Source organism: Capsicum annuum, chromosome 5 (genome assembly GCF_002878395.1).
Source record: "Capsicum annuum cultivar UCD-10X-F1 chromosome 5, UCD10Xv1.1, whole genome shotgun sequence".
Taxonomy (NCBI): Eukaryota; Viridiplantae; Streptophyta; class Magnoliopsida; order Solanales; family Solanaceae; genus Capsicum; species Capsicum annuum.
The window spans coordinates 85,219,372-85,245,417 of record NC_061115.1 but is presented as its reverse complement, the minus strand read 5'-3'; the positions used below and the strand labels follow the sequence as shown (position 1 = coordinate 85,245,417).

The 26,046-nt window shown below is 31.8% G+C and overlaps 1 pseudogene; it reads left to right on the top strand.

Annotated features, from left to right (window-relative positions):
* The first annotated feature begins 276 nt into the window (after nucleotides 1-276).
* LOC107852085 lies at nucleotides 277-17,516 on the top strand (annotated as a pseudogene).
* The last annotated feature ends 8,530 nt before the right edge of the window (nucleotides 17,517-26,046 follow it).

Sequence of the window (26,046 nt, the reverse complement as noted above, 5' to 3'; positions counted from 1 at the left end):
AGTTAGATTTTTGTATAAAATAGCAGGACTAAATAAGAAAATAAAATAAATTGAGTTCATGATCTACCAATCATTAATAACTCAGTAATAGAACCAACTTTTTTTATAAACTGTAAAAAAAACTGTCTTACAATATTAAATAATTATAGAATATGATAGTGAGTATTTGAGTGAATAATATTTAGAAAAAAATAATCAAAAAGTTTAAAACTACTTTTCTATCTAATTGTATGTGTATACAACAATGATCTTTTCTTTCTTCTATAGAGACAAACCAAGAGTTTTCTAAAAAAATCCACTTGTCAAAATATTAAATATCTGATATAATTAATACTTGGCATATGAGACTCAAAGTAAAACTTTTCAACAAACGTAATCTGCCAATTTAGGCTCCATCGTTTCTAAAATTTTGGTTCTACTGGCTCATCATACCAGGTACCCACACTTCCCCCAATTTCATTTTTCTTATGTAATTGCTTCATAGTTTTCCCTAATAAGAGAGTTGTCGGAATCCTCTATTTTTAATTAAAACAAAATAGAATCTCTTAACTACTTATATTTGCTTCAAAGGAGTTGGGATTATATTCTGTTTGTGTCTTTTTAATATGAACTGTACACACTTTAAAGTGTTAAATTTGATTTATTAGTCATAAAATATCTAAAAATAATAGTAATGTTTTCAATATATCAACTTTGACATAACCAAATGAATTTGAATTGTCGAAAATTTTGTAAGTTGTATGGCATATAAATTGGAAGCAAGCAATTAGGATTTAGGGAGCATTTTGGCGGATCGGAAGGTTGATTGCAAGAGCAGAAATAAGATCAATTGTGATTTAGGGTGTGTTTGGTTTGAAGGAAAATATATTCTCGGAGAATGAATGGGCTTACTTATTTTCTAGTGTTTGGTAAGTAAGTTAAAAAATATAAAATCTCAAAAGTATTTATAAGTAAGCTAGTGAAACACAATGGGGTGTGATAGGGTGGAGAGTGGGGCTTGGGGCCGGAGGGCGCTGGATGGATGAGGAATAGACAATGAACTTGGAATGCCACGTCTAGAATTTGTTTTCCCTACTTGTATTGGGGAAGTCAACTTCCTAAATTTTAAGGTACTTGTTTTCCTAGAGAAAAATTTTTCTTAAACATCTTAACTAACCACTTATGGAAAAAATTGGAATCATACCAAAGCACACTCTTAGGATTTCAGAAAATCTCTATGACTTATGGGCATTGTGTTCGGGTATAAGCAAAAGGTTGTTAATTAATCTTTCTGCCATTTGATATTCTCGGGAATCATGGTTGTTTAGACCTTGGTCTTTTCTTCTTAGGCGGTGGAAAAATTAGGAATTTTGCTAAGGGTGTCTAAGTTATTATATATGTATATAGAGTAATTTTTTACCCATATACTTTGTATAAATTTACGAGATGCTCATAGGTAAGTCTGCTTCTAGTGCTCCTAAGCTAAGTTGTTTGGACTCGGGTGCGGGTATCCGAGTGAAATAGCACATCCATGTCCAAATAAAAAAATTCATTCAAATATTTTAAGTAGAATCCCCGCACCCGAATTCAAGCATGGATACGAGTGCGGGGATTGGGCTAAAAAAATTCAAATGTTATAAAAATAGAGTTATAAAGATATTCTAAAATTCACTATTGAACGAAAACAAGAAATTAAGCATCCAATTTATGCCATTAATTCATAGGTTTAGGAGTTACATTATTTTATCTCTTTTTGTTACTTTTTCAATTAGGAGTCCCCTAGCCGACATGTCAGCTCTCAAAAGTGTCGGCCTACTATTTTCCTTGACATACTGGTGACATACTAGTATTAACTTTACTATTTCTATTATATTTCTATTACTAATGACTATTATTTTACTACTATATTAATATGAATTCTAGTATAAATGCAAGTAATAAAGTGTCTTGAGATCTATGTCTCTTTCTTTCCAAAAAGTAAGACGACTGTCTGTTTCTTTCTAATTACAGCCGTAGATCTTTCCAAGACAACGCGAGAGGTCAGAATTTTTTCCTCTGTTTTGTCCTGAAACTTTAAGCAACTATATGTATGTATATATATATATATATATACCTATATGTTTTAACATTTGTCCTTTTTCATTTACAAGGTTTTCATTATCTTGTTTTAAAATCTCATTTGCGTGATTTAGTCTTCTAAAAGCTTCGGTCATAGAGGAACAATGATCGCAAAATATAATTTTGTCTGTGTCTTTCTCAATATTATATTGAGAAATTTTTTGTGTTTCTGGTCTTAAAGCTGGGGTAACAAAATAATTTAGTCCCAGATTTCTCTGGGCATAATCTAGAGTCTCTGAGAGGTCATGAAAATCTTTATAAAGAGGTGTTTTATATTCTTTTATGGCGTCCATTACCTCTATCCAAGTCTGGAACACGTCTTGCTTCTATCCTCTGAGAACAACATAAAATTTAAATCTGTTAGTAGTATTTTTCTCAGTAAAATAATAACTTAATGCATTTAGAACTGACATAAACTAACTATGGTCTCTTCCAGTATATGCTATCCATAAATTGTCCAATAGACATATCTGCGGCTTGTCTACTTGCACATCTGGTTTTCGTCTGAAAGTTAAGTTGGATGGTTCGTAACTTACCAAATTGTGGGGTCCGAAAATTATTCTATCTAATTTTGGTTGTTCTAGCATCGTAAGTAGTCTGAAATGAGTGTTGCTTATTAATTTCTTTAGATAGTCTTGGGATGATGAGGCTTCTGCCTTGCCTTTTCCTTTTCCTGTATTCATACTGAAACAAAAATCGGTAGTTATCTTCTTTGATTAATCTACTTAGTTGATCTGCTAAGTTATTATCTTTTCCTTTAATATGCTCTAAAAAAATATTATAAATTGAAATGGCATCTAAGAAATTTAACCACCTCCTTTTACTACTATTTTTCTCTTTTATTTTCTGATAGAATTTTACTATGACCTCGCAGTCTGTTCTTACTAGTATTTCTGGTTTATTTAATATGTAAAGTTTGAAACTATTTAAGTCGTATATTACTGCTAGTGTTTCTGCGTCTATTCTATTTAATTTACCCTTTTATTTATATTTTTCACTTGAATAAACACATATTTTTTCATCCTTTTTGCCACTATATTTGTTAGGCTTTGCTTTTAATACTGTTCCCCATCCTTGAAAGCTTCCATCTGTCTCAACTATTAAATAATTCGTTTCTAATGGTAACGTTATGTATGGGATGTCGTGTATCATGCTTTTAAGTTGTTGGATTAATTTTATGTCTTCGGTATTAAATTTTTTTGACCTGTTGATCCTGTTTTAGAATATAACGGTCTTGCTACTTTACCTAAGTCTTTAATAAAAGGTCTAGCATAATTTAAAAGTCCTAAAATTTTTTGTAAATCTTTAGTCTTGTCTAATCTATTTGGCATTTCTAAGACTTTTTTAGCTATGTGGGGTTGTAATTTTATTCTACCATCTCCAATAACTACTCCTAAAAAATTAATATTATTTTTACATAATTTCATTTTCTTTCTACTTATTATTATTTCATTATCTACAAATAATTTAAAAACTTATTGTAAATGTCCTTAATGTTCTCTCATATTATTACTAAAAACAAGAATATCATCTACATAAACTAATACAAAAATTTTATAGTCTCCAAAAATACTATCTATTTTTATTTGAAAAATTGGAGGAGCCATTTTTAATCCAAACGGCATGACCAGTCATTCAAAATGTCATTTTGGACATGTGAAAGCTATCCATTCTATACTATATTCATGCATTTTAATCTGTCAATATCTAGATTTACAATCAAATTTACTAAATACTTTTCTTCCATGTATTCTATTTTTTAATTCTGTTTTGTCTGGTAACTTATACACATCCATTACAGTATTATCATTTAGTCTTTTGTAATTTATTACCATTCTCGCTTTTCCTCTTACTATTTCACTATGATTTCTTACTATAAAAGTTGTTGACCTATGTCTTGATGTAGATCTTCTAATTATTACTAATTCTAATAGCTCTTTTATTTGTATTTCAAAGTCTTTAAGGACTTTATTTATAGCCTCTATAGATGTTGTTTTTATAGTATATTCTGGATTAATTATTTCTAATTTGTAGCTAATTTGATTAGAGTCCTAATGTTGCAGGGGGTTTTCTCCAATTATCTCTAGCTTATCTAGGATTTGTATTATTTTTTCTAAGTCTTTTTGATCTTTTATTACTTCTATCTGATGTATACCCTTCTTAAAATTGTATAATTCTGTATCCATTTCTATTAAAGTATACTCTTTTTCTATTTCTTTTACTACTAATAAATCTTGTTATTCTTCATACATTGTTATCTTATCATTACAAGTACAATTTTCTCCTTTATCACATTCTAGGGTTTTTTCCAGTTTTATTTGATCATTTGATCTTTCAATTCTTTCTTCTGTCTTATATTTAAGGAAATAATATTTAGTTAGCAGGGGTTGGGTCTGCACTGGTGAGTGAGTGATAGTACTAGCGAATATTACCCAATTTTTTGTAACAAGACATCCGTCATTATTTTGCATCATAAAATCTAATCCTAAGACAAAGTCTTCTTTTATGTTTAAATCTCTAACTAGTATTTCACTAAGAGTATCTGATGGTTGGTAGAATTTTTCACAAGTATTAATAAAACTTACCTTTGCTTTTGATATATAGTCTGTATAGGTAGTATAGGTTCCGTCCATTTGCATGGATAGTTGAGGTTTTGGCAATTTTTTTAATTAATTTTGATGGTAAAATTCTACTATTTAAAACGCTTTTTGTACATCCTGAATCAACTATAGCTAATGTCTGAAACTCATAGTCTGAAATTTTTATTCTTGCTAAAACTTTGACTGTACTTATCTTCTTTTCTTCATTACATACCATTCCTTCAAATGGTAAATTCATTGATTTTTTCTATTTAACTTTATTATTTTCAACAAATTTATTTAATAATTCTACCTCTACTAAATCTTCTTCTCTAATTATCTCTTTGTTATACACTCTTATCTCTAATTTTCTTAGTCTTTCTTCTAATTCTAATATTCTGTCTTCTATTGTTCTAGTTATTGGTTCTTTGTTGTAAAATTTATTTAAATTGCGGGTTAAGTTTGGAGTTTCTAAGATTTCTGATGCCTTCTCTATACATTTGGAGTTTCCTACATATTGCCCTTTTGTTTTTACTTGGAAACCACTTACAAAAACAACACTGATTACTGTCTAATCCTTTTCCTTCCTCAAATTCATGTTCACATTCTTCTATCAAATTTACCAAATCACAATGGTCTGAGTTTGTCTTGTCTATTTCTATTTCATTTATAAAATCCTCTTCTCTAGAATCTGAAGAATCAAATTTATTTATTTCTTCTTCAAAGATTTCCATACTTCTAATAGAGTATATACTTTCATTATCTGACATATATTCATCTACATTTATTAAATTTTTATTTACATCTTCTATTGTGCATTTCTAGATCTATTATTGATTCTTTTTGGACAAGTATTTGCTAAGTGCTCTATGCTACCGCAGGTAAAATATTCTAATTTATTTTTGTAGGTTCTACTTGTATTATATTTTCTTACATGTTTATTCTTATCTAGGTATGGCTTCTTTGCAGTTGATCTCCTTATATAATATTTCTTCTTAGGGCGATAGTCTTTTTTATATGTCTTTCTATATTTCTTCTTTTTATAATCTTGGTCATAATGTTGGGTAGTATATATGTTTTTACAAAAATCTGTATCACTTCTTTTTAATTATTTTTGTATCCGTATGTTTATACATTTTTCTAGTAATACATCTATTACATGTTGTATTCTTTTTCCTATTGACCATGGGTTGTTTGGATTTTATATTACTCCTTCTCTCTTGAATCATTTTTCTTCTACCTCTCTTCCTAGAGACCCTGGTAATTTATTAAATAATCTAGTTCCTAGAGTCTAATCAAATGAGTTCCTACTAACTGTGCAATAATAAAAGTAATTATTTAAAAATTCTTTAATCCTTGACCATTTATTAATACTTAGTTGTCCTAAATTTATTAGGGTTTTTTGTTGTAATACCACTAATCCACTATTGGGATCTTCTCCTGTTAGTAGAGTATGTACTTTGTTTACAAAATTATATTGATTTGAGCCTAGTTCTACTAATTCTTGAAAGTCTTGTAGGAATATTGTCTTATAAGCTTCTCAAAGTGCTTTAGTACTTTCTCCTAGAAATGTTTCTAAATATCTATACATAATTTCTACATCTGATTCTTGATTACCCTGTATATATTGTATGTAGTCTGCTACAACTACATTTTTTCATATGTCTATTACATTATTCCATACTTGAGGGTCATGAGCTGGTAAATTTAGAATTTTTCCTTTATTCTTCTTGTAATCTAATGGGTTCTTCTATTGACATTCTTCTCACTCTAGGTTTTATGTCTTGTTCTACTTGAATGTCTGGGTTTGTTCTGAATACTCTATATCTTGGTAAATTTCTTGTTGTTTGTTCTGAATACTCTATATCTTGGTAAATTTCTTGTTGTTACTGGTATTCTTTGCATATCGATTGCTCTTTGAAAAGGGCTTGCATGGTTGCTGCACTTTCCATAAATTTTTTTATACTTTCGTCTATACTATAAATCGATTCTGAGTCTTCACCTTTAGTTCCTTTTTACGTGTATAACCATAATTATCTGTTCTTAATTCACATTTTATAAAATGTTCTTTTATTTCTTCAAGTTTTAAGTTTCCTAATTTACAACTTGTACGTTTAAATACGCTATTGCTATTTATTTCGTATAGGGCTTCTGCTATCATTATGGCCTTATTTACTTCAAAACCATCTTCTTCCATTATTTCTATATTCATAAAATTAGTGTTCTCACATTCTTCAATTTCTTCCTCAGTTTCTCTTTCATTTGTATATGTATAATCTGTAAATCTTATTGTGGTATCTCCTTTCTTATTAATATATATTAAATGATCTGGGGGTTTTAATATTTCTTTCTTACTAAATTTTTCTAAATTTTATTCTAATCCTGCATATTCTTCTGGATTTATTTTTAAAGGCTTCATTAACTTACTTTCTTTATTTCCCATTATACTCACTACGTCATCTATCTTTAGATTAAATTTTATACTACTATTAGTGGCAAGTTTTCCTATAAATCCTACACATATTAATAAATTATTTTCATTAATCATTTCTTCGTATCCTTTAGTCTGAATACCTATCTTTATATATTTTTTAAATTCTAAAGAATTTATCATATAATCTGGACTACAATAAAAAAATCCTTCATTTGTCGACATGTCTACTTCTGTTATTCCTATTATAGATCTTTTCAAGTCTGACCATATATTATCATATATTGTAACTAATACCTTAGTTCCTAAATTTTTTCTAGTTAGGCCTTTTAATCCTACTACTATGAGTCCCATATACATGAGGCTCGTATTTGATTTTTTAATTTGTCTTAAAGATTCTGGACTTATTAAATTTGCACTAGCACTATCATTTTCAATTACGCATAATTGCTCTTCCCTATAATGTTTATATAATTGTTCCATTGAAAACATTCCTTCATTGTATAAAGTCTTAGCACTTAATAATTTTAATTTATTTTATTGAAAAAGTTGTATATCTTTGTCTACGTCTACTATTTCTTCTAGTTGTTGTCTTGAATTCATTTTGGGTTTATTTATGATTCTTGATAACATGTTTGTTGTTAATCTTTCTTGGGTAAAACTTGGTCTTGATCTGCTTGGGGATTCTGAAAAAAAGTCCATGGTTTTGGTTTAGTTATTTTATGTTCTTTTAATTCTTTTTGAGGGGTTATTCTATCTTTTTTAGTTGCTCTATTAGTTTGTCTATAGTTTTATCTTGACTGTCTCTTTGTTTTTCTTCTTTTATGTTTTTATTAAGTTCTAATAGTAATAAAATTATAATATTATTTTATTTTATAATTAAAGAGTCTGTTTTTCCTTGGGGTTGATGATCTGATAATCTTTCGGGATTTGGTTGAATTTGTGCAGCCTTATGTAATATTTGCTAAATAAAGTTTATCTTGTAGTATATCATTCATGAGAGTATTATATGTCTTATTTGGTTAATTTCTTTTCGTACTTCTTGTAATACTAGCTTTATTTCAGGATTTTCTAGGTTACCCTTGTCTTTATTAATTAAAACTGTAAATTTTTTGTCTAACTCTGCTTGTTGGTTCTTTAAGAAATCAAAATTTAATTCTATTTTACTTAACAAATTCTTTTGTTTGTTTTGCAAGTCTTCTAATATCTCTAGAGTTTTTAATATTTTCGTATTTTCCTTTTGAACTTTTTCTCCTAAGTTTATTATAAAATATATAATAGTATTTAGTTGTGGATTATGTCCATTTAATATATACTTTCCGTTGTTAAAATTACACTTAATAAGAGAACTGTCTTTTAAACATCTATATTTCTTTTCAGCTAGGATTGTTAGATCTAAATATTCTAGTTTCTTTAAATTATCAATTTTTACACTACTATTTTTTATCCTAAAGGTATTGTGCTAATACAGTGGTCTCTAATGGTCTTTATTCTATAATTTCTATAGTCTATACAGTATCTAATACTTTATAATTTACACTTAAACAAACTTATGCGGTTTACATAGTTTACTAATGTTATAAAGTCTGAGATTGTAATGGCTTATGATAATTCTATAACTTCTAATATTTCTATCTAATATTTAATTGCCTATGTTGTAGTAAGGTATTATATAAGTTTATAAGTTCTCTCTTTATATTTTCAGTAGACCAATAATATTCTGAATCTAATATTACTAATCGTTCTTAGGTTCTAGGTTTTCTTTTCTCAGTTCTTGACAACACCATATATAATAAAGTCTCCTAGAATCTTAGTGCTCTGATACCAATAATAAACAGATATATATAATTTGGACAGGTAGATATAATAGATATAATATAGACCAGTAGATATAATAAAAACGGATAATATATAATAATATAATATAATAGACAGATAATAATATATAACAATAACAATATAATAAACAAATAAACAGATAGATATAATTTAGACAGGTAGATATAATAGATATAATATAGACAGGTAGATATAATAAAAATGGATAATATATAATAATATAATATAATAGACAGATAATAATATATAATAATAACAATATAATAAACAGATAATAGATGATAATATAATAATAAAAATAGGACGGATAGATAATAATATTAATAGTATATAAAAAAAAGTAAATAATTAATAAGAAAATTTGAGTAAATATTATAAGCAAAGTAAATAAACAAGTTAAGCAAAGTAATTGAAACAGGTAAGTAGTTATGAGAAAATAAAGCAAAGTTAATGTGGATGTGTTTTTATATATTGTAAAATCCTACTCAGTACTCCATCCTTCGTTGTCCTTAGTCCAGTGTAAGTGTCCAAGTCATAAAGATCAAAGTATACTTTCTCCCAAAAATAAAATATTTTTGCATTTTTTGTTTTTCTAAAAAAAAAAAATTCATCTCTTTCTCTTCAGTTTTTAATTTATACCCTGTTCATCTCTTTCTCTTCAGTTTGGTATTTTAGCAATATTTCCTTAATCACACCCCGGGAGAATAACAACAGTCTTTTTTTAACTTTTTGCGGATTTTTCAAATCCCTAGGAATTTACAGATTAATCCATTGTTATTGTTAAAACACTGAGAGAATAACCATATACTGTATGTTTATAAGTAATTTACTAATTTTACAAAACCAAAAAACTAGCGGTAAACCACCGGCGATCCAGATCTTATAAAAACACAACTGAAATAAAATATAAACTTGATTAATTCAAACATAATTTACAAACTTAGGAGAAAAATATAAAGATCTATGTAACTACTATTTATATGTCTTAAGAAAGAAGTGAAGTTTCCCTTTCAGGAGTCCCCTGAAAACTTGACAGCTACCGGAAAATGAAGAACTACGAAACTAATATAGACTTTTTTACACACTCATTTTTTTTTATGAAGAAACTAACTTATTTTTTTTTATTGTGGTCAAAGTGTCTAGATTAGTTTGACCGAATCTGAGACGCACCCCGCACCCGTATTAGCGTCACTGTCGCGTCGAAATGGATTTGGTGGCAAAATCTAAGAGTCCAAGCAACAGACTTTAGGAATATACTCGAGAAACATGAGTCCTTACTATTGGTGATACTGAAGTACATAATGTTTGCAATATCAACATAAAAGCAAGGTCTCAAACCCACAGTATCATCGTCAGCTATCCATTCATCAGAATGGTTGTCTGGGGCCTCCACTTCCTTTCAAAAGGTATTAGCACTCAAATTCTGTTGGTTGGAGTAAAATCAAACTAACTTTGCATATTTGTCATAGGAAAAATGTTGTATTTATACCATATTTAAGGATAGTCTATAGCTTAGTTTTAGACATAATTTATGCTTTTCTAAATGTATGTAATTCTTCTGGTCTACCTTAATCAAGGAAGTCAGAATATTGTACTCTTATAAGACATATGAATCCAAATGGACATATTTTTGATGCATTGTTTGCCTCTTTTCTACATTTGTGCACTTCGATTACACTGTTAAAGTGGGTATAGCTATCTGGAGAAAATTTCTTTATTTTCCCTGACGTAATGTTGCTGTCATTATCTCTTTATAGAACTGTGTTTCACAAGGCATCCCATTTTTGTCAAGGTAAATTTCTTTTCTAAGAGGTTAATTTCATGTTAGACGCCTACTTGGGCTCAATCGAACTCAGAGGAGGAGCTAGCCTTCTATTTGGGGGTTCGACTGAACCCCCTCAACGAAAAACTATACTATTTATACATGATTAAAATTATTTTTTATGTGGTTATAGTACGTGTTGAACCCCCTTCGACTAAGTTTTATTTGAATATGAAACCCCTTAGTTGAAATTCTAAGTTTTCTTTGAATATGGAATCCTTTCGTTGAAATCCTGACTCCGCCTTTGATCGAACTAGAAAAAGAAGAAAAAATGCAGGTGAATGATGCAGATGATTCAATATTTCTTTTGTTTCTTGTGTAAAATTTAGTGGTAGCCGACTTTTTTTTTCCTTTTATGACTGAAATAACTATCACTATCGAATACAATAACTACTTTGCTTTAAACAGGCAATATCTGCCTTCATTTATTGCCTTTTATTTTCTAAACAGAGTAAAATTTTGTTGAAACTTATTGTGGAAAATATCACATTTGTACAGCTATAGTAGTTAGTTGGTTAGCATAGTAGTTACTGTTTTATTGGTTTTATTTTGATGTTGTTAGCTGTTGCTTGCAGAGAAAAGTGAGTTAGTTGGTAAGTTGGTAGTGAGCTGTTAGGAAGCTTTTAGATGCTCATGTGATGAGCATGTGAGCTTATAAATATATGCAATCAGCTCACATTGTAACCAACTCTTGACACAAAAATTATCTTAGCTCAACATTTTCTCTCTTCTTCCTTTTCTCCCTTCTTTTCCTTCGAGCTTGGTAACTGCTACAATGATAGCTATATGTGAATCTGAATAATGTAGGAGCTAGTTTAATATGGTATCAAACTGAACCTATTTTTATGAAAATGCACAGAAAAATACAGAAGCAGGATATGGGAATAGGAATCAAACATCAAGTTATGGAAGTCAAGGATACAAGAACAAAAGGTGTGATTACTGCAATTTCACTGGTCACACAAGGGAGAATTGTTACAAGCTGCATAGATATCCTAATGATTGGAGGAACAAGAAGAAAAACAAATACAACCCAAGGGGAACAACAAATCAACCATTTTATAGTGGTTAAGGCAGAACTGGAGGATATGGGCAATCAGCTACTGGTCACAATAACAATCAGTTATCAGCTCACAGTTTTCTTGGATCTAAGGTAGAAAATTCATGCTTGAATAATCAGTCAACCATCCAGGGTAATAAAGATATCAACAATGCTGTTGTAGCAAAGGCATAAGGCTTCTCAGAAGAAGAATACAAATAAATCATGGAATTGATTAACAAGAAGACACATGACTCAGAACAACCTAACATGACAGGTACTGTTACTTGTTTTTCTAGTCATAGTGTTCCACTTGAATGGATAATAGACTCTGGAGCCACATATCATGTTGCAGCACATAAAGATATTCTTTCAAACTATCATAAAATAGATAACACCATATGTGATAAAGTCAATTTACCTACTAGATCCAAGGTTGATATATCACATGTAGGGAAAACAAATGTACTTAAAGATGAGGGTGTAGGAGATGTGTTATATGTCCCAGATTTTAAGCTAAACTTGCTATCAGTGTCTAAAATGACTAAGCAACTATCTTTCTTTGTTACTTTATACCCTGACTTCTGTGTGTTTCAGAACCCTCATAGTGGCAAGGTAAAAGAGATTGGTAAGGAAAGAGGAGGACTATACATCCTTAAGAGTGTATGTGTAGTAACAGGAACTTCTAATAATGTAGCCTATCAGAAACAAGTTGCAGAAATAGAGGTGCATGACTGCAGATTATGGCATATGAGGCTGGGACATTCTTTTTCTCAAGCATTAAGAACTCTCAATATAATAAGACACAATAGTGATGTAGATACTATAAATAAGTGTCATTTATGTCCACTAGCTAAGCAAACTAGATTGATGTTCCCTGATAGCACTTCTAGAGCTACAAAATATTTTGATGTTGTACATATGGATCTTTGGGGACATTATAAGACACCTATTTTTTATAAGAAATACTACTTCTTAACTGTTGTTGATGATCATAGAAGATACACATGGTTGCATTTGTTACAACTGAAGTCTGAATGTATTGTTGCCATAAAAAATTTCTTTACTATGATTCAAAACTAGTTTGGTGTTCAAGTGAAGATACTCAGATCAGACAATGGGACAAAGTTCATTAATTCTAAGTGTAAAGAATTGTTTTAGTCCTTAGGAGTGATACACTAAAGTAGTTGCCCCTACACACCACAAAAAAATAGTGTGGTTGAAAGAAGGCATAGACAGATCCTTAATGTTGCAAGAGCTATTAGGTTTCAATCACAAATGATTATCAGGTTTTGAGGTTTGAATGTCAAGGCTATTGTCTACCTTATCAACAGGTTACCATCTGCATCTATTGGAGGGAAAAGTCCCTATGAGATGCTATTTTGTAGAGTTCCATCCTTGACATATCTGAGAGTAATTGGATGTAAGTGTTATGCTTCAATTCTACCAAAGGGTGATAAGTTCTCTGAAAGAGATAAAGTTGTTGTATTAATGGGCTATTCTGCTACTCATAAGGGCTATATACTTTTGGATTGGTGCACCAACAGGTTGTTTGTCATAAGAGATGTAGTATTCAAAGAAGACTCATTCCCTTTTGCAGACAAGGCTAGTTCAGAATCTCCTGCAGGTTTTATTCAACCAAGTTCACTAATACATGCTGATGTAGATGAAGGAAAAGATGTTTACATAGATCATGATGATTACTTATATGAATCACGCAATGAGGATATATCAATACATGAAAATGACAACATCCAAGATGAGATTACTCATAATGAAACAAGTATAGATGAGCCACCATTAACATATACAGAAGTTGATCCAAGGAGATCATCTAGAGCCATCAAAAAACCTGCTTGGTTGATGGACTATACCTTACCAGGAGTAAAGAAAGAGACAAGGTACCCTCTGGCAAATTATCTATTTTTTGCTAAAACCAGTAACAAATATCAGAGGTTTGTGTGCAGTTTGTCATCAGAAATTGAACCTTAATCCTATAGTAAATCCAGCAAAGATGAGAGGTAGATTGAAGCTATAAAGCAGGAATTCAAGGCCCTGGAAGACGTCCATACTTGGAAGGTGGTTGACATGCCTCCAGATAAGAACATTATTGGTTCAAAGTGGGTGTACAAAGTCAAGTATAAGGCTAATGGTGAAATAGAGAGGTTCAAAGCAAGGTTGGTAGCCAAGGGATATAGCAAACTAAAAGGATTAGATTATCATAAAACCTTCTTTCCAATAGCCAAAATGGTTACTGTAAGGAGTGTCATTGCCTTAGCAGTATCACAAGGATGGAACATGTATCAGATGGATGTTTACATTGCCTTCCTGCAAGGTGACTTAAAGGAAGAGGTGTACATGAAAATGCCAGATGGATTTAGAAAAGGAAGGCAGCACCAAGTCTGTAGACTAATCAAGTCATTATATGGACTTAAACAAGCATTCAGACAGTAGAATATAAAGCTTACTTCAGTACTACTCAATGCAGGATTTACTCAGAGTAGCTATGATTACTTACTTTTTACTTTGAAAAGATCAGAAGGAATGGTGGTAATCCTGGTTTATATAGATGATCTTCTGATAATAGGTGACAATGTAGAGATGATAAATGCAATAAAAGATACTTTACATCAGCAGTTCAAGCTCAAAGACTTAGGTGAGCTTAAGTACTTCTTATGAATTAAAGTTCTAAGATCTCTAAGTGGAGTGATCTTAAACTAGAGAAAATATATTTTGGAACTCATATCTGATATAGGGATTGCTAGTGCTAAACCAGCTTCCACTCCATTGGATACTAACATCAAGCTAATATCTATTGAAGTAGATGAAACAACAGGTGTTAAAGGAGATGTTGTGCTAAAAGATGTGACACTATATCAAAGACTAGTTGGAAAATTTATGTATGCAACCATAAAAAGGCCTGATATCAGCTATACAGTGCAGACACTAAGTCAATTCATGCAACAACCAAAGAGATCTCATCTAGAAGTTGCAAACAGAGTGGTAAGGTATCTGAAAGGAACTATAGTACAAGGGATTTAGCTCAAGGCACATCCTTCTACAGAGTTGATTTGTTGATGTGACTTAAATTGGGCCGCATGTCCAAACACTAGGAGGTCTGTTATAGGTTATGTGGTGCAATTTGGTAGTTCATTGATATCATGGAAATCTAAAAAACAACACATTATTTCAAGGAGCTCAGCTGAGGCAGAATATAGGAGCATGGCCTCAGCCTTGGCAGAAGTAACATAATTGATAGGGTTGTTTGCAGAACTAAGGGTACCAATCACCAAGCCTATTACCATTTTCTCTGATAGCAAGTCAGCTATTCAAATAGCTGCAAATCCCATTTTTCATGAGAAAACCAAACATATTAAGGTAGACTGTCACTTTATTAGAGACAAGATCAAGGAAGGGTTGGTTCAGCCAATGTATGTACAGACTAGCTAACAAGTTGCAGACATTCTCACCGAGAGCTTGAGTCATAATCAACACTCACATCTCCTAAGCAAGCTTAGTGTGCTCAACATTTTGCACACTGCATCTTGAGGAGGAGTGTTGAAACTTATTGTGGAAACTATCACATTTGTACAGCTATAGCAGTTAGTTGGAGCAGTTAGTTGGTTAGCATAGTAGTTGCTATTCCATTGGTTTTATTTTGATGTTATTAGTCGTTGCTTGCACAGAAAAGTGAGTTAGTTGGTGAACTATTAGTGAGCTGTTAGGAAGCTTCTAGATGCTCATGTGATGAGCATGTGAGCTTATAAATAGATGCAATCAGCTCACATTGTAACCAACTCTTGACACAAAAATTATCATAGCTCAACATTTTCTCTCTTCTTCCTTTCTCCCTTCTTTTCCTTCAAGCTTGGTAACTACTACAATGGCAGCTATATTTGAATTTGAATAAAGTAGGAGCTATTTTAACAAATTTCCATCCTGCCTCATCTCATGAGTCCTTTCATTGACTACACTAAGTTCTTCTTTGTTGTTGCACTTCTTATTGGTATATGAGTTTATCCATTTTCATCTCTTAGTAGCATACTGGCAATGGTTTTTCATGAATTCCTTGTATCACCATTATAACTTAATTTTTAACATCAAATAAAATGAATGCGTGAATTCCTAGTATCACCATTGTAACTTAATTTTCAAGATCAAACAAAATGAATAATCAGACTAGTACTATTTCTTCTCATGATTTATCTTACTAAGGTCTCCTTTCATTTAATACAGCTACTCAGCAGAGGGAGAACCAAGATTTTAACTTTATAGGTTCTGAATATTAGAATGATGACTTCAAGTGCTTATAACTGAGTTCAAAATTTAATGTGCACATATTTAATGATTATCTTAACACAAATATACTATTTGAGCAAAAACTATTGAGTTCAACTGAACTAGTATCTAAGTTTCTAGCTCCGCCCCCTCCTATAATCCTGTTCCATTTACTAATGCACCTTAACTAACAATGATTGTTCCTTTATTTTGTTTATTGATACTGAAGGTGCTGTGGTATCACCAAGTTGTGTCCTTCCACTTACCGAAGAAAATGTTGAGAAGGTTCTAGAGCAAGTCAGGCCAGGCCTAATAGCAGATGGAGGGAATGTGGTGCTACATGAGATGGATGGCCTAGTTGTAATTCTTAAGCTTCAAGGAGCATGTGGATCTTGCCCAAGTTCAGAAATGACACTTAAATGGGAATTGAAACTCGCCTTCGGGACAAAATCCCTGAAATAATAGCAGTAGAGCAGATTCATGACTCTGAAACTGGCCTTGAGTTAAATGAGGAAAATATTAAAAAGGTACAATATTTCGTATGATTTGTAATTACTTCAAATTGTTATGAGTGATATTTACACACCAAAACAATCCAATATTTTCGCTAATGTCAGCTTCTTGGAGAGATTAGACCATACTTGGTAGGCGCTGGTGGTGGAGAACTGGAGCTTGTACAGATTATCAACTACATTGTTAAGGTTCGGCTAAATGGACTGGCAGCTTCTGTGATGACACTTTGTGTAGCTCTTACTCAAAAATTTAGAGATGCAGTACCAACTATTGTTGCTGTTCAGTTGACAGATTGAAGAGAATGCTCAGCCATACGACGAACATTTTCCTGCAAGAATTTTAGGATTAACTAAAGATTCCTACAGTTAGTGTAGTTACTTGTCCTCTCTTTAATAGTTTACAGTATCATTTTTGGTATACATGTAGCATTCTTTATCTCTTGATTTCACTTGAAAATTTTTCCAAATTGTATGTAAAATGAATTTAAAGACACTTCAGGATTTTCAAGAACTGGATGAAGGTCTAGTTCATTTTACCGACTCCATTGCATCTGGAAAAGCAAAGATCAGAAAATGCTCTGAAGGGGAACAACCTATTCCCTTTATGCACAAGCGGAAGCAATAACAAATACTCCTAGTAAAAACTGTAAGCCAGACTAGATGGTACTCTGATCAACAAGGATCAATCATATGAAACTGCCATATAAAAAAAATAAAAAAAATCTTGATGGGGTAAAATTTTATATAAGCACCAGCATAAAAAAATGTTTTATGTACACTCAACGTGTATAGAAAAAGAAAAACATCAAATGAGATTATAGTTGTACTACTTTAATTTAATACACAGAAACAGTGCAGAATTTTGCATTCTACCATTATTTAACTATATATATCAGAATTATGTCAACATTTCCTTAAATTTCTCTTAATTTTATGGTTTGATTATATTTAACTGATCATTTAATTACCTTTGTATATATCACATGTATTCGTTGATACAAATACACTGTCTCTTTCGGGTATGATGTTCTCTTTCTTGTGGTGACAAGTTTCTCTTTTCTGTTTTTTCTAATGCTAATTTACACATATTTGTTATCTAACCCGATAATATGTAATACTATTGAATCAATTTGTTCCTGATTCTCTGAAAGATTTTATTGATAAACTCGTGTTACTGATTTAAAATTTCGTTTATGCATTGTCAACAATGAAACCTTTCCGTGGTGTATACATATTAGTTGTTGGTGGATGCACTATTTTTGAGTTGTGCTTTTATGTTTTCTCTTTTAATAGGCATGTTTGAAATTTTATGTTAGTAGAATGTTAATGCGGAGCAATACTTGAAAGGCCAAACAAATGGTCAGAATTTGACACCAACTTTCAGATAAGCATCTTAACCATACATTATTCATTTTATACATCTCAATTAGTGTTTCGTAGTGTCATTTTGACATTTTCAACCAACAAAAAATATAAAATGTGTGTATTACACTCATTGATGATGTGACATGATGACTAATTAAAAGATGACATGTGGCATTTGAGTCTAAAATAACAATTTAAAATAAATTATAAAAAAATGTAAAAGACAAATTATTTTACATCAAGAATAAATAAAGAACTAAGCTATTTTATAACCCCCTCCCAAACCTACGCAATCCCTCTTTCCCCAAAAAGTTCCCCACCATGCCCATTACAATTTCCTCACCAGTAACCATCGTCTACTTAATCTTTTTAGCTTTTTTTCTTATTGATTCAAATAAGCTTTGCAGACAGAATTGAAGAACAAGAAACACAAAAAAAAGGTAAAAGGAAAATCATTTTTCATCAAAAATAAATAAATAAGCTATTTTCTACCCCCACCCCCACCCCCACCCTCACCCCCACTCACACAACCTACCCAAAAATTTTCCCAGCATGCCCATTACAATTCCCTCATCAGTAACCATTGTCTACTGAATCTTCTTAATCTTTTTTTTTATTAATTCAAAGAAGCTTCGTAGACAGAATTCAAGAACAAGAAAATACAAATTACATGATATATCACAAATGCTAATAGCTCCTAATCAAAAAATTTTCTATGAAAAAAATCAAAATGAATGGCTAACATCTGAGATTAAGGACTAAAACAACGGATGTATATTTTGCAAATGAAATGGAGTATTAAATTAACAAATTCATATGATCATTGTCGAAAAAAATGAAGTGGTTGTCGAAAATTTCTTAAAATCCAGATTTAATTCTACTCTAGATAAACTTCGTTCTCTTTATTTTGTTTCTGTCAACTTTGATTAATATTGGAATAAAATCTTGAACGAATAATGAAGTTTCATATGAGTTTTTTTGGGCAGATTTTTGTTAAGAACTCAAAATTTGATTTTGATTTTAATTTTATACAAATAAAAATGTAGAGAATGATTGTTGCCTCCATTTTTTTTTATGAACAAGAAGATAACAATGGCGGAAGATACTAATGGTAGGATATTAAATAGAGAAGAAAGAGGAAAAAAAATATGAAGATGATGATAGTGTGATATTTTAATGTATGACCTCTTTGCTGGAGCATGAAAAAGAATGAATCAAAGATTCTTGGCTACAAATCAATAAGAAAGATCTCTTAAGACTCAAGTCAAAAGGAAAAGAAGTATGTCCTCCTTTCAAATATTAACTATAGCTTGTGTCAGCTGTGGAAAGGAGTACCAAGGCCTGGATCACCTATTAAATGCGCTGCTATTACTATGAAAGAAATTTCGGCTAGTTTAGGATCATTAATACGATCCATTTTTGTAATGTCTTGATTTATTGTGGATTATTCATTTTCATGTAATTTGATCATTTTACCCCTTTTTGTGATGGTTACGTGATATTTTGGGGACGTGGGCTGATTTGCATGATTTTCAGTGCATTTCTTGCTAGTTTGTGAACTATTTTCAATGCATTTTGGTGCATTTTTTGCGAGTTTGTGGTTTTTGGAGGTTAAAAAGGTTTTATAGTTAACTTTAATCAATATCTATTGTTTCATACGTAGGATGATAAAACGAACTGTGCCAACAGATTCAAAACATTGATTTTGGTTTGATAACATGATTGGTATGATTTTATGGCTCTTATATATCATTTCGACCCTCGATTCAGAAGATTGTGAAATTGGGTCTCAAGAGTCAATTCTGTGAAAACAACCTCTTTTTTAAAATCTAATGTTGTCATTGAGTCCAACGCATTGAATTTGATAAGGTAGCATAGTTTGTTTGAATTCTTAAGATTCCAAATGAATCTGGATCCGCTTAGACTAGAAAATTTTTCAAGTCCAGCTGCTGTAGCCGTTAAAGCATCATTTTGGTCGCTTTACCAACCCGACTCCCAACTGGGAAGGGGCGCTTTAGCGCACTGTCCTGCTCACGGGTACTGCTAAAGGTGTACTTGACCTTTTTAGCGGTGACCGCTAAAGCGGCCATTTGACTGTTTTAGCAGTAAGCGCTGGTACCATATATAAATTTATTTTTTTCTCAATTTTCACCATTTTTTAAAATTTGAACTTTGGATTTTAGAATTTTCGAGTGATTTCTTCCATTTTCAAGCCTGGGTAAGCTCCAAATCCCTATTTTAGTAATTTTTCTTCGACTTTTGTCATCTAAAGCCTGGTAAAATATAAATTCAAAATTAGAAATTTGAAAATTTTGGCCCGAAAGGTCTAGAATGATTTTCTTCAACTTTAAACCTTGTTTTTAACTAGCTTTCACTTATTTTTTCTTCTATGACTTTCTTTAATCATGGATAATGTGTTTGCGAATAAAAATTCTAATTTTATCCTCTCTTTTTTTAAAACTCATTTCGGGGGATCCGTTTTGACACCGACTCAGAAATGGACAATATGGATATCATTGGTTTCCTTTTAACACATAGATTCTATATTTGTATGTTTTAGTTGATTGTGAGGTCATTCGTGAGGAGAAGGCTTTTGGATTTGAATTTCTTTGTTCGAGGTAGTTATGGCTTAACTTACTTCAAATTGGGTTAGGTAGTTAATACTGATATAAAAGCATGCTATAGATATATGTATTAATTATGGAGATTATGTTATTACTGTTATGTGCCCGTGTGGGAACCTATGTTGTTGATATTGGTGGTTTGAGACATTATTTTCAATGTGTGGCTCATGTGGGGTTCTTATATGATGTTGTTGGCCTGTGTATATATATTTGGTTATTTTCTTGTTGATGGAAATGCCTAATTTGGTGTTTATACAGTACCAATGATATATTACTTGCATATCTCACTCTAATGGTACATGAATCATGGATTGTTGGTTTATTGAGTGGATTCTAGTTCATATTCGTATGTATTGGTTGGATTTGAAATTCTCATTCTGATTTGGTTGTGAGTATTACATCCTCATATCATATATACATTCATAAGACATTGATACCACTGTGGAAATACTGATTTTTGGTAGAAATATGACATTTTTAAGAATCTTCTACCAAAGATCATGTGTCTGAGAGGAGTTATGGATATTGAATTTGTTATTGATATTGGTTATTGAAATTATATAAGGATTGTGAACCCCCATAGATCCTACCTTGGGAGCAGTGATCGGTAGGTGTATATAGAGGTTGTGCGACAACCTCGAACATATCACACCATTATCATTATCATTATTATCATTCTTATTGCATTTCATACATTATGCACCTTCTATGTGCTATTTTCGTATTTGATTTGATGTTTATAGATTCTGTCCTTCTTTTTCATACTTGTACTTGGTATATGTGTTATATTTAGAACTGATAGTGGAGACTTATCGTTTGGAATATTTTCTAATTACAGGTGGGTGCCCATAATGTATATTTTATATACCATATTTTCTGCTTTGTTCAGTCAGTTTATGATATCTACTGAGTACAAGTGGACCATACTCATTCCTACTATGCCCTTTCAGTGCAGATCCAGGCAAGAGTGCACCACACGACAACTGAGTTCAAATGATGATTTGATACTTTCGAAGTAGTGGTCGCTCTATGCCTCCATAGTTGGCCTTCTACCCCATCCTATCTTTTTTATGTCTTGTTTTATATTTGGAGACAGACTTGTGTTCCTTGTGGATCTTCAACTGTATTTTCAAACTTAGAGTTGTATATAAATTGTTCTTACACTGTGACACCAGGTTTTAGGATGGTTTATGTATTATTTTGTTATTTAGATTTTTGTTATCTTTATGTATGTATAGTTCGACTTCATTGTAGAAGTCCTGCCTAGGGATTTTGATGTTATTTTCTTATTTTGTATCAGTTTGGGTGATTGTCTTACTTGTCAAGGCATAGTTGCGATAAGTGCCACCATGACCCTTATTTTTGAGTTGAGATAATTTTATTCTTGAAAATAGGATTCTCATATCCCATTTCTAAGTGAGTCAACTGTCAATTTGAAAAAGAGTAAGTTATCCCCCCTCCTCTTACTACTTTCAATTTATATCAAAGCAAGGACTCACAGTTATTATCTTAACAGTAAGTGAGAAAATATCATGGCCTAAACTATTGTTGGAGCTCTATTTTCAGAAGGAATATCTCAAACTAGACCCTTCTTACTTTAATGGGAAACACTTCTCTCATCAAAAAATAAGGATGAAAACTTTCTTCAAATCCTATGATGTCTGATGAGCGGTGATTTTACTAATCATTCACACTCATCATTCATGCACCTTACCTTGTTTTGAATGAATAAGTGAGACATAATTGTGATTGAATACATTAATATCCACATTTTGTAGGCACAAAGGTGATGAGATGAAAAGATGTGGATTAGAGCTACAAAAGGAAGCAAAGAAGTGTAGTTGAAGACCTGGAGCAGAACATGGCCTCAGTTATCGCGATCGCGGGCGTCAGCCGATGATCGTGCCGAGTCAAGCAGGTCAAAGTGTTGCGATCGCATGGAATTATCTGCGGCCTCTGTACCACGGTTGGATTAAAGACCCCGCGATCACGGCCTAGCAGGATTTTAGCCCAAGGGCAAACCTATAAATGTACGAAGTTGTCCCAAATTTACCCACCAAAAAGAAGACTCAAACCCTAATCCAAGGGATTAATCTATCAATTCTACAACCCTACCTCCCATCTTTAGTTTAGGGTTTTAGTAATTTCTTGGAGCTTGGAGCTTAAATTTACAATAATTTGAGACAAGATTACATTAAAGGAGCTTGAAGTGTAGATTTGGCTATGTCTATTGAAGATTCATTTGAGTCAAAAGTGTGGTTTGTCCTCACTTTATTTTTCTTATGAATAACTTTGATGGACATCTTGGTATATTTGTTTTCATTATTCTTATGATATGCTAGATCTACCTCTTGGGATTATGCTAGATTAGGGTGTAAATATGTGTGAGATGTGATTTGTTTGTGTATTTACTAGTTTGTGATGTGGGTTTTACTATTACTTGAATAAATTAGTTGGGATTTGTGGTTAAAGCCCCAAATACCCAAATATGTTTGATGGATGAAAATTCCAAGCTCTTGAAAGCTCAAACCATCCTTGAAAAGGGGGGTTGGGTAAACGTTAGGAACCCACCTCATCCTTGAAAGAGAGATATGGGAACCAAAGCAATCATAGATAATTTATAGGCATGTCTTGCCAATTTTTCACTATCTTAGACATAAGGGTGATTAGGAGGTTGACTATACCATGAGTATTATCCTAGAAATAGAGCTACCCAATTGAGGTATTGGGTAGCTTTAATTGACACACTTGTTAGGCACTCGAAAGGGTCAATGAGTGACGTCTTTGAGGTTTTGTTGAAAAACTAGCCTCAAAGACCTTAAACCTAGCCTACGACATCATCAACCATTAGAATCTGCATCGAATTATCATGTTCCCATGCATAGTTTGCCCCTAGGAAAGCATAGTTCCAAGATCCATTTTAATTGATTATACTCTAATTATTCTTAGTATTGAATTAGTCCCTTAGAAGCCCAAGAATTGCCTTTACATTCAACAAGATTGAAAATCCCCTAAACCATTTTGTACCATAGGTTTGAATTTAGCAAGCAACTTTTATGTAACGGCCTAAAAAATTTATGAACTATGTGAAATTTATGATTTTATTTAATTTGACTATTTTATCCTTCTCCGTAGTTGTATTATGGTATTTCAAGGGTGTGGGAGTGATTGGTATATTTTCCGATGTATTTTGGTATCACTTATGTGATGTTGTGGTTTTTTATGGTTTCGAGAGCCTTATTTTAGACTTATGGGGATATCTTTTGATTCATGGGATGGATGGCCAAACGAACTGCATCAGCAGCTCCGGAATATCAATTTTAGGCTAGATAGACCTTTGGTTCGGGTCCCGATGCACCAGAGCTCATTTCGACCTATTGATCGGAAAGTTGAAAAATTAAAAATATGGGTGTGGGATTCACATTTGATCGGAACGACCTCAAATGGAAAATTCAACTTTGCCAGAAAATTTGAAATGTTGATTTTAGGGTGTTAGCATTTTTGGTATGATTTTGCGTCTTTTAAATCTTATTTCGACCCTCGATTTGAAAAATTATGATTTCGAATTTCGGGGGTCAACTTTGTGAAAATGATATTTTTTCGAAAATACAACTTTGCCAACGCCTCCAAAATGTAGAATTTAGTATGGTTGCATATTTTTTGTATATATCAGACTCCAAACGAATTTCGAGGACCCCATCAAAGTCCGGATTGGACTTAAAATTGAAAAAACAGCATATTTTTCTATTCTAGTGCAGATTTTCTGCACTATTTAAACTTTTTATGTCCATTTTGCTTATTTTTCATCTTGTCTTTTGAGAGTTAAACCCTAAAATAGTATGGGAGCTTAAAGTGAAGCTTGTGGGAGCTTGGGAAGCTATATTAACACCTATTTCTTGATTTCATTACGGTTTTAAGGTAAGAATTCACCATTTTCTTAGTAATTTCTTGATAAATTTTTCAAAACCCCAAAAATCGTAGGGATTGTTTTTAAAATTAAATTTCACTCCTTTTCATTTGAATAATATTTTTATTTTATAATTACTAGTTTTTCATCAATTTAACATCCAAAACAACTCTGATTCTTGACTTTAGCCCGGATTTCAAAGATTTTACCTGGTAAAGCTTTAAAATGAGTTTTCTTTGATTTGAACCTTGTTTTTTACTCTATTTAACTTGAATTTATTGCTGTGGGTTTCTAAAAATATGAAAAATATGTTTTTGAAGTAAAGTTTTGATTTTGCCCCCTCTTTTTAAAAAACCCATTCCAGGGGTCCGTTTTGATCCCGAATCAAAAGTAGTCAATATGGGTATCATTGGTTTTGTTTTGATGTGTAGATATCATATTTGATATTTTTAGTGGAGTTCGGTATTATTCATAAAAAGTAAGTTCATGGGTTCAAAGTGTAGCGGAACGATTTTGACTTTTGAGATGAGTTATGACTTAACTCTTTCATACTAGGTTGGGTAGTAAATGATGATACAAAATACATGTTAAGGGTGGGAACTAATCATGAAAAAATGCCTACTTGTTTCTTGTGCCAGTGTGGGGGCGTATATGTGATGTAATTATTGAAATTGAGTTATTACGTGATATGTGTGACCGTGTGGGGTCCTATGTGATATTAATAGCGTTGAATACATGTGAATAATTATATTGCGTTGTTAAGATGCTTAATATGATACCATTAGTATATTGTGATTATATTCATACTTTATTTGGCATATAAGACATGTGAAAATTCGTAGATGAAACTGAAATAATGAGTGGATAGTGGCTCACATGGTTGTGGAAATATATCATTGTGGTTGGTTGTGAAGATATTCATTGTGATTGGTTGTGATCATTATATCCTCATATCATACTCATTTGAGAAATATCGGTACCACTGTGGCAACATCTGAGAAACACTAGCAACATCTTTTTAAAACCCTCCCCAAGGGATGTGCCGGGGAGAAGATATTGTAATACCTTATAAAATCCTTTTTGAGAGATGTGCCTGAAAGAAGATATGAGATATATGGATTATATATGGGTTGACGAACTCCCCATGGGTCCTTCATTGGGAGGCTTGACTCCGTAGGCGTATATAGGGATTATGCAACGATCCCGGAGGTTGTGCGATGACCCCGTGCATCATCATCATCATCATAATATACATTGCACTTACTTTATTGTGTTATGTTGTGTTGTATTATCATATTTACTTGTCATCTATATAATTATCGTATCTTCTTTTACTGGTATTTGATGATCTTGTATATACATGTTCCCCTATGTTTTTCTTATTTGTGATATAATACATACTTTTATTCTATCTTGATGTGATATTACAATATATGTAAGATATATTAGAACTGTTAGTGCAAGCGTGTGGGGTACCGTTATGGGATATTTTTTTATTGTAGGTGACGTGCTCTTAGTGTATATTTTGTATGCTTTATTTACTACTTTGCTTG